Source organism: Triticum aestivum, chromosome 4A (assembly GCF_018294505.1).
Source record: "Triticum aestivum cultivar Chinese Spring chromosome 4A, IWGSC CS RefSeq v2.1, whole genome shotgun sequence".
NCBI classification, from domain to species: Eukaryota; Viridiplantae; Streptophyta; class Magnoliopsida; order Poales; family Poaceae; genus Triticum; species Triticum aestivum.
In genome coordinates, this window is record NC_057803.1 from 675,118,849 (window position 1) to 675,134,051 (window position 15,203).

The 15,203-nt window shown below is 43.2% G+C and overlaps 1 pseudogene; it reads left to right on the forward strand.

Moving 5' to 3' along the window:
* Nucleotides 1-14,681, forward strand: part of LOC123084252 (thermospermine synthase ACAULIS5-like) — a 42,000-nt pseudogene extending 27,319 nt beyond the window's left edge.
* Nucleotides 14,682-15,203: the final 522 nt, after the last annotated feature.

A 15,203-nucleotide genomic window follows, 5' to 3' on the forward strand; every position in this document is an offset into this window, starting at 1 on the left:
ATGATTGGCCGTATGCTAAACTGCAGCCAGATGATGCGTATTGCTCATATTTCTTGATGAAATATATTCCATGGCCATCAGGCATTGATGCTCTATTATGTCTAACACAGTACAAATTCTAATTAAACATGTTGTCGCATTATTTAGGACTTGCCCTGTTTTTTATAACACTAAAACCCCACTGCCATTGATGCTTTATGCAATTATTATTTTCACCATTGTTTCCATGAATGCGTGAATTCACCGGTGACTTTGTATCTTTTGTAGGTAAGACGTACAAAAGGACCATGAAGGAACCATGAAGATGGAAGTTCGTGTTCGCTAGACATCTAGTGTAATGGAGAAAAAATAGTGTCTTTTAGGATCATTTTGTGGACCTATATGGAGGGGTCTTCTCATCTGGGTATTTTGTGTAATGGAGCAAACAATGAATCGATGGATAAGCATCTATCATTTTGTAAACCTATCGAGTGATTCGGTGACTGGAAAATATAAATGTTGGAAGGCTTATGAAAATGAATTACTGTTTTATCCTTCTTTGGTCATGATTTATCTTTTTGTGAGTACATGCAAGTTAGTTAAATTGATTGATATTGTGTTGTGATGAGATATGCAACTTGATTGATATTGTATAAAGCAGATGTGAAATATATAACAGGTTCATATTTATTGCTCAATTAAACTAAACGCTGACGAACTGTTGGCAGGGAAAAGAAAAGAACGTCCAATTATCGGTCGGCAATGGCTTACGCCAGAGCCAATGGAGAGTTGGTTGGTAAAAAACAACACCATCCAATTGTCTGTCAGGAAAGATACATAGAAGAGCCAGCAGAATATCGGTTGGCAAAGATTGCACCGTCAAACAGTCGGTCGGGAAAAGATCTAGGACAGTACCAATGGAAAATCGGTCGAGAAAGGTTCATAGTAGTGCCAAGAGATGTTCGGTCGGCAATGTCTTGTATTGCCATCCAACTATCGGTCGGCAAAGATATGTCGGTCGGCAAAAGGCTTTCCCGTCTGGACTTTGCCCAACAGACGCGGTCGGTCGGCAATACTCTTTCCCGACCGAATGCCTATCGGCGAATGCTGTTTTTTTGACCAACTTGTCTGTCACAGAAGGAAGGCATAATCTGGAAACTCCTAGCTCGCACAACGGTTCCAATTCTCGACAAGTAATGAACTATTTTCAGCTCTTTTCATTGCATCATTAATCCATCTTGCATGCACAAACTCTATTTCCATATTGTTGTCTGGTAGAACTCCGGAGTTGAAGCTGAGGAAGATATAGATGCTAAAGAAGATGTTGAACAGGATGATGAAGAGCCATTTGTTCATAGAAGAGTTGTTGCAAAGACCCCTGCAAGAAGCTCATCAGCCCATGAAGATGAAAGCCTTGTAATCTTCACATCCTTACCTATATGTTTAAATTCTGTTTCATTTTCATGTTTCTAAAATAATCATTGATTCAGAATGGTATGGATGTGCTTCTATATGCATGGACTGGTCCTGAAACTCCTGTTACCAAGGCAATGATTATCTCAGTTGACCCAGACATTATTGTGGGTGGAGAGCTCCTTGGACCAGCAACTTATGAGGTTCTTGTCAATATTGCTATCAGAAGGGATGCCACTGTGCCTTACGAATATGATGGTTTACAAATTATCACCGATGCTGTTACAAAGACCAATGCGTGGCCATCTAGCAAGGTAATCACCTACAATATGTGTTCTATCCACTTATCGCAAATTGTTTGATTTGTGATACTGACTCATGATCACTTTGCTAGATGAAACCCTAAAAACTAGGGGCATCTTCCTCATCCCGCCGCTAAGGTACTGTAAAATAGATGCTTCTTGGTGCTTTCTTTTTCTCAAAGTACACAAGTTTCTAAGGTACTGTCACACACCAAAAAGTTATAGCACAGCCATTGTGACCCCACACATTAGCCACCACGATACTCAAATTTGTAGGAGATGTACAAGTGTACAATAATTTCTAAATTTAATTTAATTTGTGCACTAAAGTGCATCTACTGTTCTGAATATAATGGTCAGGTGCAATCCAAGTTTTGGATCTTAAAGTAGTCATACAGTTTTTTTGTTCTACCACTAGCAATAAATTAGATTCATGTCCATATAGTACATTGTATCCTTATACCGAATCCTGATTCATGTCCATAAAGTAGTCATACAATTTTTTAATAGTTTTGCTATTTTCTGAATCCTGTTCCTAGGCCCACATATTACATTCTATCTTCTTTATTTCTCTTATGCATAACCTGATGGTTTCACAGGCTCTGGCTCTTCTACCTATAAAGATTTGTATGTACAGTACATATGCTTCTCTAAAATTAATGGCTTACTTTCATATAATTTGTGGCATTGACATGCATATGTAATTCTTTGATGGTTTTCTAAATATAATCGTCAGGCGCACTGCAGTCTTTTCCAGCCCAGAGAAAAGAAAGAAAGAAAATTGGTGGTTTTTTCTAGAAAAACTGACGATCGTGAGTCTGTACCTGAATGTGTTGCTCCCAATGATTGGTCGTATGCTAAACTGCAGCCAGATGAAATATATTCCATGGCCATCAGGCATTGATGCTCTATTATGTCTAACACAGTACAAATTCTAATTAAACATGTTGTCGCATTATTTAGGACTTGCCCTGTTTTTTATAACACTAAAACCCCACTGCCATTGATGCTTTATGCAATTATTATTTTCACCATTGTCTCTATGAATGCATGAATTCACCGGTGACTTTGTATCCTTTGTAGGTAAGACATACAAAAGGACCATGAAGGAACCATGAAGATGGCAGTTCGTGTTCACTAGACATCTTGTGTAATGGAGCAAAAACAGTGTCTTTTAGGATCATTTTGTGGACCTTTATGGCGGGGTCTTGTCATCTGGGTATTTTATGTAATGGAGCAAACAATCAATCGATGGATATGCATCTATCATTTTGTAAACCTATCGAGTGATTCGGTGACTGGAACATATAAATGTTGGAAGGCTTATGAGAATGAATTACTGTTTTATCCTTCTTTGGTCATGATTTATTTTTTTGTGAGTACATGCAAGTTAGTTAAATTGATTGATATTGTGTTGTGATGAGATATGCAACTTGATTGATATTGTATAAAGCAGATGAGAAATATATAACAGGTTCATATTTATTGCTCAGTTAAACTAAACGCTGACGAACTGTTGGCTGGGAAAAGAAAAGAACGTCCTATTATCGGTCGGGAATGGCTTACGCCATAGCCAATGGAGAGTCGGTTGGTAAAAAACAAGACCATCCAATTGTCTGTCGGGAAAGATACATATCAGAGCCAGCAGAATATCGGTCGGCAAAGATTGCACCGTCAAACAGTCGGTCGGGAAAAGATCTTGGACAGTACCAATGGAAAATCGGTCGGGAAAGGTTCATAGTAGTGACAAGAGATGTTCGGTCGGCAATGTCTTGTATCGCCATCCAACTGTCGGTTGGCAAAGATATGTCGGTCGGCAAAAGGCTTTCCCATCTGGACTTTGCCCAACAAACGCGGTCGGTCGGCAATACTCTTTCCCGACTGACTACCTATCGGCAAATGTTGTTTTTTCGACCAACCTGTCTGTCACAGATGCAGTGCTGTGGTGTAGTGATACCACGATTGAGGGAGACCTATCTTCTTAAGGTCAGGAATGAAGTCAACACAAAACCCAATGACATCCTTTGTTTGATGGCCCATGGAGATGCTTCCTTCTGGCTTAGCGCGGTTACGGACATATTTCTTTAGGACTCTCATGAACCTCTCAAAGGGGAACATATTGTGTAGAAATACAGGGCCCAGAACAACAATATCGTCGACAAGATGAACTAGGGCGTACGTCATGATATTGAAGAAGGATGGTGGTAACACCAGGTCGAAACTGACAAGACATTGCGCCACATCACTCCTTAACCTTGGTAGGATTTCTGGATCGATAACCTTCTGAGAGATTGCATTGAGGAATGAACATAGCTTCACAATGGCTAATCGAACGTTTTTCGGTAGAAGCCCCCTCAATGCAACCGGAAGCAGTTGCGTCATAATCACGTGGCAGTCATGAGACCTTAGGTTCTGTAACTTTTTCTCTGCCATATTTATTATTCCCTTTATATTCAACGAGTAGCCAGACGGGACCTTCATACTGAGCAGGCATTCAAAGAAGATTTTCTTCTCTTCTTTGGTAAGAGCGTAGCTGGCAGGACCTTCATACTGCTTTGGAGGCATGCCATCTTTTTCGTGCAAACGTTGCAGGTCCTCCCGTGACTCCGGTGTATCTTTTGTCTTCCCATACACACCCAAGAAGCCTAGCAGGTTCACGCAAAGGTTCTTCGTCATGTGCATCACATCGATTGAAGAGCAGACCTCTAGGTCTTTCCAGTAGAGTTGGTCCCAATATATAGATTTCTTCTTCCACATGGGTGCGCGTCCCTCAGCATCATTCGGAACAGATAATCTGTCGGGACCCTTTCCGAAGATTACTTTTAAATCATTGACCATAGCAAGTACGTGATCACCGGTACGCATGGTGGGGTTCTTCCGGTGATCTGTCTCGCCTTTGAAGTGCTTGCCTTTCTTTCGACATTGATGGTTGGTCAGAAGGAATCGACGATGCCCCAGGTACATATTCTTCCTGCATTTGTTCAAGTATATACTTTCGGTGTCATCTAAACAGTGTGTACATGCGTGGTATCCCTTATTTGTTTGTCCTGAAAGGTTACTAAGAGCAGGCCAATCATTGATGGTGACAAACAACAACGCATGCAGGTCAAATTCCTCTTGTTTGTGCTCATCACACGCACATACACCGTTTCCAATCTACAGTTGTAAAAGTTCTTCAACTAATGGCCTTACGTACACATCAATGTCGTTGTCGGGTTGCTTAGGACCTTGGATGAGAACTGTCATCATAATGAACTTCCGCTTCATGCACAACCAAGGAGGAAGGTTATAGATACATAGAGTCACGGGCCAGGTGCTATGATTGTTGCTCTGCTCCCCAAAAGGATTAATGCCATCTGCGCTTAAACCAAACCGTACGTTCCTTGCGCCACCTGCAAACTCCTCCCAGTACTTTCTCTCGATTTTTCTCCATTGCTACCCGTCAGCGGGTGCTCTCAAGTTCCCGTCTTTCTTACGGTCCTCTCTGTGCCATCACATCAACTTGGCATTCTCTTTGTTTTTGAACAGGCGTTTCAACTGTGGTATTATAGGAGCATACCACATCATCTTGGAAGGGACCCTCTTCCGGGGGCGCTCGCCGTCAACATCACCAGGGTCATCTTATCTGATCTTATATCGCAATGCACCGCATACCAGGCATGCATTCAAATCCTCGTACGCACCACGGCACAGGATGCAGTCATTAGGGCATGCATGTATCTTCTGCACCTCCAATCCTAGAGGGCATACAACCTTCTTTGCTCCATACGTACTGTCGGGCAATTCGTTATCCTTTGGAATCTTCTTCTTCAATATTTTCAGTAGCTTCTCAAATCCTTTCTCAGGCACACCATTCTCTGCCTTCCACTGGAGCAATTCCAGTACGATACCAAGCTTTGTGATGCCATCTTCGCAATTGGGGTACAAACCTTCTTTATGATCCCCTAACATGCGATCAAACTTCAGCTTCTCCTTTTGACTTTCGCACTGTGTCCTTGCATCAACAATGACCCGAAGGAGATCATCATCGGGCACATCGTTTGGTTCCTCTTGATCTTCAACAGCTTCCCCTGTTGCAGCATCACCGTATTCAGGGGGCACATAGTTGTCATCGTCCTCTTCTTCTTTGTTGTCTTCCATCATAACCCCTATTTCTCCATGCTTGGTCCAAATATTATAGTGTGGCATGAAGCCCTTATAAAGCATGTGGGTGTGAATGGTTTTTGAGTCAGAGTAAGACTTCGTATTCCCACATATAGGGCATGGACAACACATAAATCCATTCTGCTTGTTTGCATCAGCCACTTCGAGAAAATTATGCACGCCCTTAATATACTCGGAGGTGTGTCTGTCACCGTACATCCATTGCCGGTTCATCTGCGTGCATTATATATAATTATGTGTGTCAAAAACCATTATAGAACATCACGAATAGATAATTAAGTGACCAAATTAATAGAAGTTCATCATCACATTAAAACCAACGTACATACATAGTTCTCATTGAACAACATATAGCTCTCCAAAGCATCTAATTAATTAAATCATACATTGAAACTATGTAAAACATTTCAATGCGAATACAAATGCGATCATAATCGCAACTCAGGTAACAATTGATCCAACGGTATAATGATACCAAGCCTCGGTATGAATGACATATTTTCTAATCTTTATAATCTTCAAGCGCATTGCATCCATCTTGATCTTGTGATCATCGAGGACATCTGCAACAAGCAACTCCAATATCATCTTCTCCTCCTCAATTTTTTTCCTTCAAGAAATTGTTTTCTTCTTCAACTAAATTTAACCTCTCGACAATAGGGTCGGTTGGAATTTCCGGTTCACATACCTCCTAGATAAACAAAGTCTATGTCATGTTGGTCGGCATAATTGTCAAAAACAATAAATGAACCAAATAGTTATAAAAGATAATATATACCACATCCGAATCATAGACAGGACGAGGGCCGACGAGGGCCGACGGGGGCGGATACCAAAACCATCACACTATATAATAAGAAGCAATAATAAAAGTAAGAAAAATATACAAGTATCTATCTAAACATACAAGTAAAAAAATTCTTTTCAGAAAGAAGATAAGAACAAGAGGCTTACCACGGTGGTGCCGACGACGAGATCGGCGTGGGCGATCGACGGTGGTGAAGACGGGGACGGGACGTGACGGACCGCTAAACCTAGACAAATATTGAGGAAAATGGAGCTTGGAGATCGAGCTTGGAGAGGAGAAAGCTTAAATATTGTGGCTCGCGCATTTCATCGAACACCTCATGTGCATATGAGGTGAGCTAGAGCACCACAAAGCCCTCCCCTCGTCAGCCAGAAAAAACAAAGCAGTGTGGAGTGGTCTGCTCGCCGGCGAGGGGATATATATAGGCACATCATTGGTCCCGGTTCATGGATTGAATCGGGACTAAAGGACACCCTTTGGTCCCGGTTCAAGCCATCAACCGAGATCAATGGTGGTGGGTCAAGAGCGAGGTCCATTGGTCCTGGTTCATCTCACCAGCCGGGACCAAAGAAACCAGACGAACTGGGACCAATGCCCCCACGAGGCCCGGTAGACCCCCTGGCCTCACGAACCGGGAGCAGCCTCCATGGGTCCCGATTCATGACAGAACCGGGACTAACGGGCTTATCTGGCCTGAACGAAAAGCCCTATTTTCTACAAGTACGGGGTCAATGCAATCTGGAAATTTCATCCCGTTTGGCTGCAGCCCCAAGACGGTGTTCATCATGGGCGGCGGCGAGGGAGGCGCTGAGGCACAACACCGTTCAGAGGGTGGTGATGTGCGACATAGACGAGGTGCGTTGCGTACCACATCATTTGAACACCGATCGGTCGATCACGTCCACGACTAAACTTGTTGCTGTGGCTCACACATCTAATTAAACATGTCCGTCCACGCGTGCACGACGTCAATCGGCAGGAGGTGGTGCACTTCTGCCGGACGCACCTCAGCGTCAATTGGGAAGCGTTCGCCAGCGACATGCTCTGCCTCGTCATCAACGACGCCAGGTACTAAACCACTCACACAAATTTCATCAATGACACTGACACTGATGTACTAATGATGATAGATGGACACTGCAGGGCCGAGCTGGAGTAGAGACGGGACGACAAGTTCGACGTGATAGTGGGGGACCTGGCTGATCCCATAGAGGGAGGCCCCTGCTACAAGCTCTACACCAAGTGCTTCTACGAGCAGGTACTCAAGCCCAGGCTCCAAGACCGCGGCATCTTCATCACACAGGCAAAATCAAGCCCTTTCATTTGCTACCCGTCGATCCATCTCAATCTCAGTCAGTCTATTACTACCTCAGTTCTGATTTATTGGTCCCTTTAGTATTTTGTGCCAAACTTTAACCATGAATTTAATTAACAAAATATTAATTCATGTCACAAAAAATAGTATTATTGAAAACTATGTTCAAATACGAATCAGATGATATAGTTTTTTATCACATGAATTAACATTTTGTTAGTTAAATATATGATCAAATTTGGACACAAAACACAAAGACGACCAATAAACCAGTATGGAGGTAGTAACTCTTGTGGTCGTCTTGTTTGGGGCTATAGGCTGGACCAGCCGGCGTCCTGACGCACGAGGAGGTTTTCTCCTCCATCTACAACACCCTTAGGCACGTCTTCAAGCGTGAGTACACCCAATAAAGTTCTCTCTACTTATTTTTCGAAACATTGAGGTCTCTGCTTATGAACCACACATGCCTTGCCTTGTCTTGTTCTCCATGATATATGTATATGCATACATACATGGGATTAATTTGCATCTAACTAGGTAGCTGCACCTGCCTGGTTTTGATCACAGATGTGAAAGCATACACTGCCCATGTGTCATCCTTCTCTGACACCTGGGGCTGGGTCATGGTCGGCAGCACCTTGTCACTTAATTTGGATCTGATAGTACAAGCACTCTTTTCATATTATGCATGTGCTTCTGTCATGTTGACAACACGCATGCATGCAGCAGGCATCAGATCATCCCTTCACCCTCACCGCCCAGCAGAACAACGAGAGGATCATGGACAGGATCGACGGGGAGCTGGCGTACCTCGACGGGGAGACCCTCATTTCTTCGACCACTCTCAGCAAGACCGTCCGTCTCTCGTCAGTCACCGCGTCCTCTTGCTCTCCAGTACCACCCTTCTCGCATAACACGTAAAATGGACTTAAAACATGCAGGCTGTTAAATGAGACGCATGTACGTGTACACGGAGGATGACGCGAGGATCATCCACGGACATGGAAGGGCACGCTATGCCTAACTGCACCGGAACCCACCCACCGACATGAAGCCACCGGGGCGGTCATATGCATGCATGGGAAAACCAGGGGAGAAACCAAGTGCAAATCGACAGGATCAATTCAAATTAAAACTGTTCTGAAGATGAAGTTCTTTTGTGTTTGTTTCCTATAAAGAATAATATTTTGCCGAGTTTCATCCGTGAACTGCAGAGTGTGTCTAAATGCATGTCTCTGTGGATTGCTTCCTAATACCCCAGGCTAATAAGGTAGTGCGAAAAAGAGAATATATGTTGGACAAGGTTTTGTAGTGTGAAGAATCCTCCGTTGGTACTGAGAACAAAGGTAACAATCCGCGGAGTTCTTCCCCAAGCACATGATTAGCCCTACACTCAACTAACAAACTTTACCTTGGTTCCCAACTTAATCTAGTGAGGTTGTCAATCTGACTAGCTTTGCTGCTTACAAGGATTATTCCGTCGTGTGTATGGAATTGATCTTTGTATGCAAAGGTAAAAAAAGATTGAAGAATATAAAAGAATAGTAAAACCGGGAAAATCTTTATTATGAGGAATAAAGAAAAGAAATTTTTGCTATTCAAATCTGGACATTTTAATTAACTAGCTGAATACTTCATTCAATTCATTTTTTCCGAGATTACGTCAATGGCGTATCATACCTTTATATAGAAGGGAGCAATGTAAATTACAAGAAGACCGAGTACGATGCAAACAAGCGTTCGATCACACTTCCACACCACCCAGATAAATTACAAGCCTATTCTCTCATAAAACGATCTAAACCCTCTGATCTTGCCTGCTTCCAATTAGCCAAATCCATGATGATGCTCTGGATCGATTGGCGAGGTTGTAGCTGTTGCTCAGTTATGCCGAACACCGGCCCTTGCGTTCCGTTGTTTCCAAAGAGACCAAACTGTGATAATGACAAGAGAGTCAAATCCGCGCCTATCCTGACTGCCGCTGCTCCCTGCTCGAGTCCACCATGTAACTAGTGTGTCGCATGTTGTTGTAGCCAGTGACAGCCGAAAGTGATCAGAACTCTAATACCATACTTCCCTAGCGTAGACACATTGCAAGAGGATGTCGTCCATATTATCTTCGTCTCGCAGGCAAGTATAATAGAGCGTTGATAGATCGTGGAGTCCATGGCGAGGGCGGCGATCCCAGGTCCAAACCCTATATTGCATGGCCAGAGACACCAAAAATTTGCACTTTAAGGGGGCCCAACACTTCCAGATACAAGCTGCCCGCTCAGAGCGAATCAATCCCATGCATAATCTGTTATATGTGGACTTGGCAGTGTACGAGCCGAAGACATCTCAATGCCATGAGAACTCGTCTGGCCTCCCTGCATCGCACTACACTTGTGAGATTGCGTGCTGCAGCATGGAAATCGAATCTGGATCGTGAACATTAGGTCGTCCTGAAAGTCTGCCACCCACTTGCTGTTAGCTGGCGCCTGCTGGACCGTGCGGCTGTTCTGCGTCCGTTTCGGCAGTCTGCACGTGATCAAACTTCAAAGGTATGATATTCGCAGCCGTGCAGCTATTGAGCTGGTGATCACAACAGAAAAGGATCTTCTTGCCATATCCCACGGATATAGAGACCAGACTATCAATAGCATCCCTTGGCTCGCTATCGACTAGAAGTATCAACCCTTCCCATGGCCTCTCATCGTCTGTTCTTCAAAGCCAATTCCCAGGCATTTGCATAGGAAAGAGCTCAGCTTGCACTGCAGAATTCCAGCTACTCGGTTGCGCTCAACCCCTAATTCCCGAATAACAATTGCATAGGACTTCCTCTAATTGACCTCCAAAAATATTTCCAACGTTGTGCGCACAAATGTCGGAGGATTGTCCAAAGACCGGAGGATTCTTTAATTCATCTTTAATGGAATGAATAGCCATTCCAAATAAGATTGTCATTCACCTCCCACATGAGTTATCTCCCTGGCTCTCCGCCTTGCCTCCAGACCTCCCCAGCTAAGATGCTATCAAAAGGAGAGGCAGAGAGGAACCACAGAGGTGTTGCTACTCCCCCTTCTCTCTCTATCTCTCTCTCTCTCTCTCTAGAGCACACACACACATATCGCCCAGGTAAAGTTGCACTGCTTGAAGGCTATCTCATTTCGTCAACCGCCTGAATGAACTTAGAAAATGTAGGTTGTTGAACTTAGAAAATGCAGGTTAGTAGTTTTCCACCACTTGGCCATTTAAGGCCCATTGATATTAAACAAAATATAAAAACCTCCTAACAATTACTAGAGCCTTTTATTATTAATTGAACATCACCGAAAACATTTTCACCTTTATATTGTTTATCAGACCACAACATAGACGCAAGAGTCAAGTTCGAACATGGGTGGTTGCTTCGGGATGGCTTCCATGACATGGTCAAGGAGGTGTGGGAGAAACCGGTCGTCGGGCCTACCCCAATTCACAAATGGAATAACAAAATGCGTGCTTTATGTAAATTCCTTGGTGGTTGGGCTAGGCATATGGTGGGTATCCTCAAAAAGGAGAAGCTTCACCTTTCATCTATCATTGATGAATTAGAAGCTTTGGCAGAGGTTAGACCTCTATCTGAGCATGAAATCGAGATCAAGAGTCATTCAAATGCACAGATAGCTAGCATGCTGCGTGAAGAGGAACTCAAATGGTATCAACATTCTAACTCTCAATTTATCCTGAAAGGTCATGGGAATACTAGATATTTCCATGAAGTCGCCAATGGCAGACACCGAAAGAAAATTATTCATTCCCTACAAGAGAGTCAAAGACACGATTGAGGGGCATGAGCAACTTAAATCTTATATCACTAATTATTATAAAAATTTGTTCGGAGCCCCAGCGGAAGGAAACTTCTCGATGGATGAGTCCCGAACAAATGATATCCCCCAGGTCTCTTATGAGGAAAACATCCTTCTAACAGCCCGATACTCCGAGGACGAAGTTAGAAAGGCGGTTTTCCTAATGGAGCACAACAAAGTCCCGAGTTCTATCAGCACTTTTTGGAAGTCATCAAACCGGATCTCCTACTTTTGTTTAGCGACTTACATGCTGGCCAACTAGAATTGTTTCGCTTAAACTTCGGTGAGATTATTTTATTACGTAAGGTTAATGAGGCTGAAAAGATACAACAACATAGACCTATTTGCCTCCTTAATGTTGGTTCTAAAATAATCCTGATGGTTGCGACTATTAGGCTAAATTCGGTTGCTGAACATGTGGTTCGTCCTTCACAGACAGCTTTTATATATGCAAGGCAGACACAACCTTGATGGTGTTGTTATCCTTGATGAAACAGTCCACGAATTACACCGAAAAAAGTTGAATGGGGTGGTTCTCAAAATAGACTTTGAAAGGGCTTATGACAAAGTCAAGTGGCCCTTTCTTCAACAGACTCCCAGAATGAAAGGATTTTCTGCAGAGTGGCGCGCTATGATCCATAGCTTCGTTTCTGGAGGTAGTGTTGCCATTAAGGTCAATGATGACATTGGACACTATTTCCAAACGAAGAAGGGTTTAAGACAAGGTGACTAGGTATCGCCCATGCTATTCAATATAATGGCGGATATGCTTGCGATCATGATTGAGCGTGCCAAGGTTGATGACCAAATTGAAGGGGTAGTAAATCATCTAGTTGATGGTGGTCTCTCTATACTTCAATATGCCGATGATACGATTCTCTTCATGGATCATGAAGTCGAGAAAGCGAGAAATCTGAAACTAATTCTATCAGCATTCGAGCAACTCTCGGGTCTTAAGATCAATTTTCATAAAATTGAATTGTTTTGCTTTGGCGAGGCTCAAGACGAAGCCCACCTGTATGCTGAACTGTTTGAATGCGGGTTGGGCCAGATTTTGATCACATATTTGGGGATACCGATACATTATCGGAGACTCAAAAATGCTGAATGGTAACACGTCGAGGAGAGACTACAAAAAAGACTTAGTAGTTGGAAAGGTAAATTGTTGCCTCTGGGTGGAAGAATGGTCCTCATAAATTCAGTAGTTAGTAATATGGTACTATATATGATTTCCTTCTTCTAGTTGCCGAAAGGAGTTTTACATATATTGGATTATTTCCGATCAAGATTCTTTTGGCAAAGAGACAGCGAGAGAAAGAAATATCGACTGGCCAAATGGAGTGTGGTTTGCCGTCCCAAAGACCAGGGCGGGTTGGGTATTCATGACCTTGAGGTTAAGAATAGGGCCCTCCTCGGCAAATGGTTGTTTAAATTTCTGACAGAAGAAGGTGTATGGCAAACCCTCCTAAGGAGGAAATATGTGGGCTCCAAGGCGGTATCCCAAGTATACTGGAAGCCTGGAGATTCCGACTTTTGGGACGGTCTAATGGCTACGAAGAAATATTTCTTCTGCTATGGATCCTTCTCGATTAAGGACGGCTCGGAAATTAGATGTGGAGGACAGGTGGCTAGGAAATGCCACACTCTGGGAACAATATCCGGCTCTATACAACATTGTGCGCCACAAGGATGATACTATCGCCATGGTAATGGAACCATTTCGCCAAATGTGACGTTCACAAGAGATTAAATTGGACCCAGACTCCAATCGTAGAACACCTTGCTCCAGCGGTTGTCCACGGTGCACCTATCACATGGGTCAAATGTATTTCGATGGAACCTTCATGGGAATGGAAAAATCTCAGTGGATTCTATGTATAGAGCCTTAATCCAGTCTGGTATGCCAGTTGATAATAATAAGAAGATCTGGAAGATGAAGATACCTCTTAAGAATAAAATGTTTGCATGGTATTTTCATTGTGGAGTCATTCTTACTAAAGATAACCTTATTAAGAGGAATTGGCATGGAAGTCCGTGATGTGTCTTTTGTCACCATGATGAGACAATAAAACATTTATTCTTTCAATGCAAATTGGCTCGTTCTATACGGTCAGTCATCCAAATAGCTTCTGGCTTGTATCCTCCTTGTAGTGTTCCTAATGTATTTGGCAACTGGTTACATGGGATTGCTCACAGGTTTAGAACTTTTCTCAGGGTGGGAGGCTTGCCGTTATGTGGTCGCTTTGGCTATGTAGAAATGATAAGGTTTTTAGCGATAAAGGTACTTCTCTGATGCCGGGGGCTCTTCGTTTATGGTCCTCTCTACAATGCGTGGAGAATTGAGACCTCTTTATGGAGGTGTGTACACGATTGGAGGCTACGACGAGGGATACTTTTACACAACATGGGTGGCAGCATGATCTTAGGATTGCCCCCCCCCCCCCTCGCTTTAGGCGTTATATGGACTCTTCATGTTTTTGTATTTCGCCTTTTTGTTTTTCATTTGTGTGAGAAGACCTTATTTTTCTGTGTGCATCTTAGTAATGCAGAGGTCGGGTATAATGCTTAAATCTTTTAAATAATAAAGCGTCCTTTTTCGAAATAATATTGTTTATCAGAAATATTTGGAGGACGCCTACTGCTACAGTGCCGGCGACAACATGATCTTCCTCTTGTGCCACGATGGCCAATGCTCCCTAGTGAACGCCCTGTCTGGCGACGAGACCAACCTACCAGAGCTTGCTGCCGTGCTTCACAAGAATGTCGCCCAGGACGACGGCGATACCACCAGTAGGGGGCTCATGATAAGCCAGCGCTTCTCAAAAGTTGTGATGTCGCCGGCCAACCACTTCCCAGTCATTGCTCTCTAGCTTGACTATGGAGTCGTTTTCTCAACCTGCCGGCCTACTAATGAAATCTACTCGTGCCAGATCGCTGTAGTCGTGGCATCCATAGACGATATCACCTTCTTTCAATGGAGGCTCTACGCCCTTTGCTCTTTTAACGAAAGGCTCGTCATACCTTTGAGCTCAACAGTGGCCGTGTGGACAAACGCCACCAGATATCTGTGTGTAATGATAGTAATAAGATAAATCTTCTCTAGCGTCGCGCATTGTCGGGACACCATTACTAGTGTTTTGAAAAATTGTAAAAAATTGCTGCCAGGGCAGCAGAAAATCGCTGCTACGGCAGCGTAATTTATTACCAATTTATATAAACACATTTTTATCCCACATTGATTTCGATAAGATATTTGCACTAATATATACACACATCGTTTATTTACATGCGGACATACAAGTTTTGCAGTGGTTGGGCTTTTATGGAACCGTTCGTTGATCTCAATCGAACGGCACACAAATAGGTAGTATTGGGTGGTACTCTGATAAAAG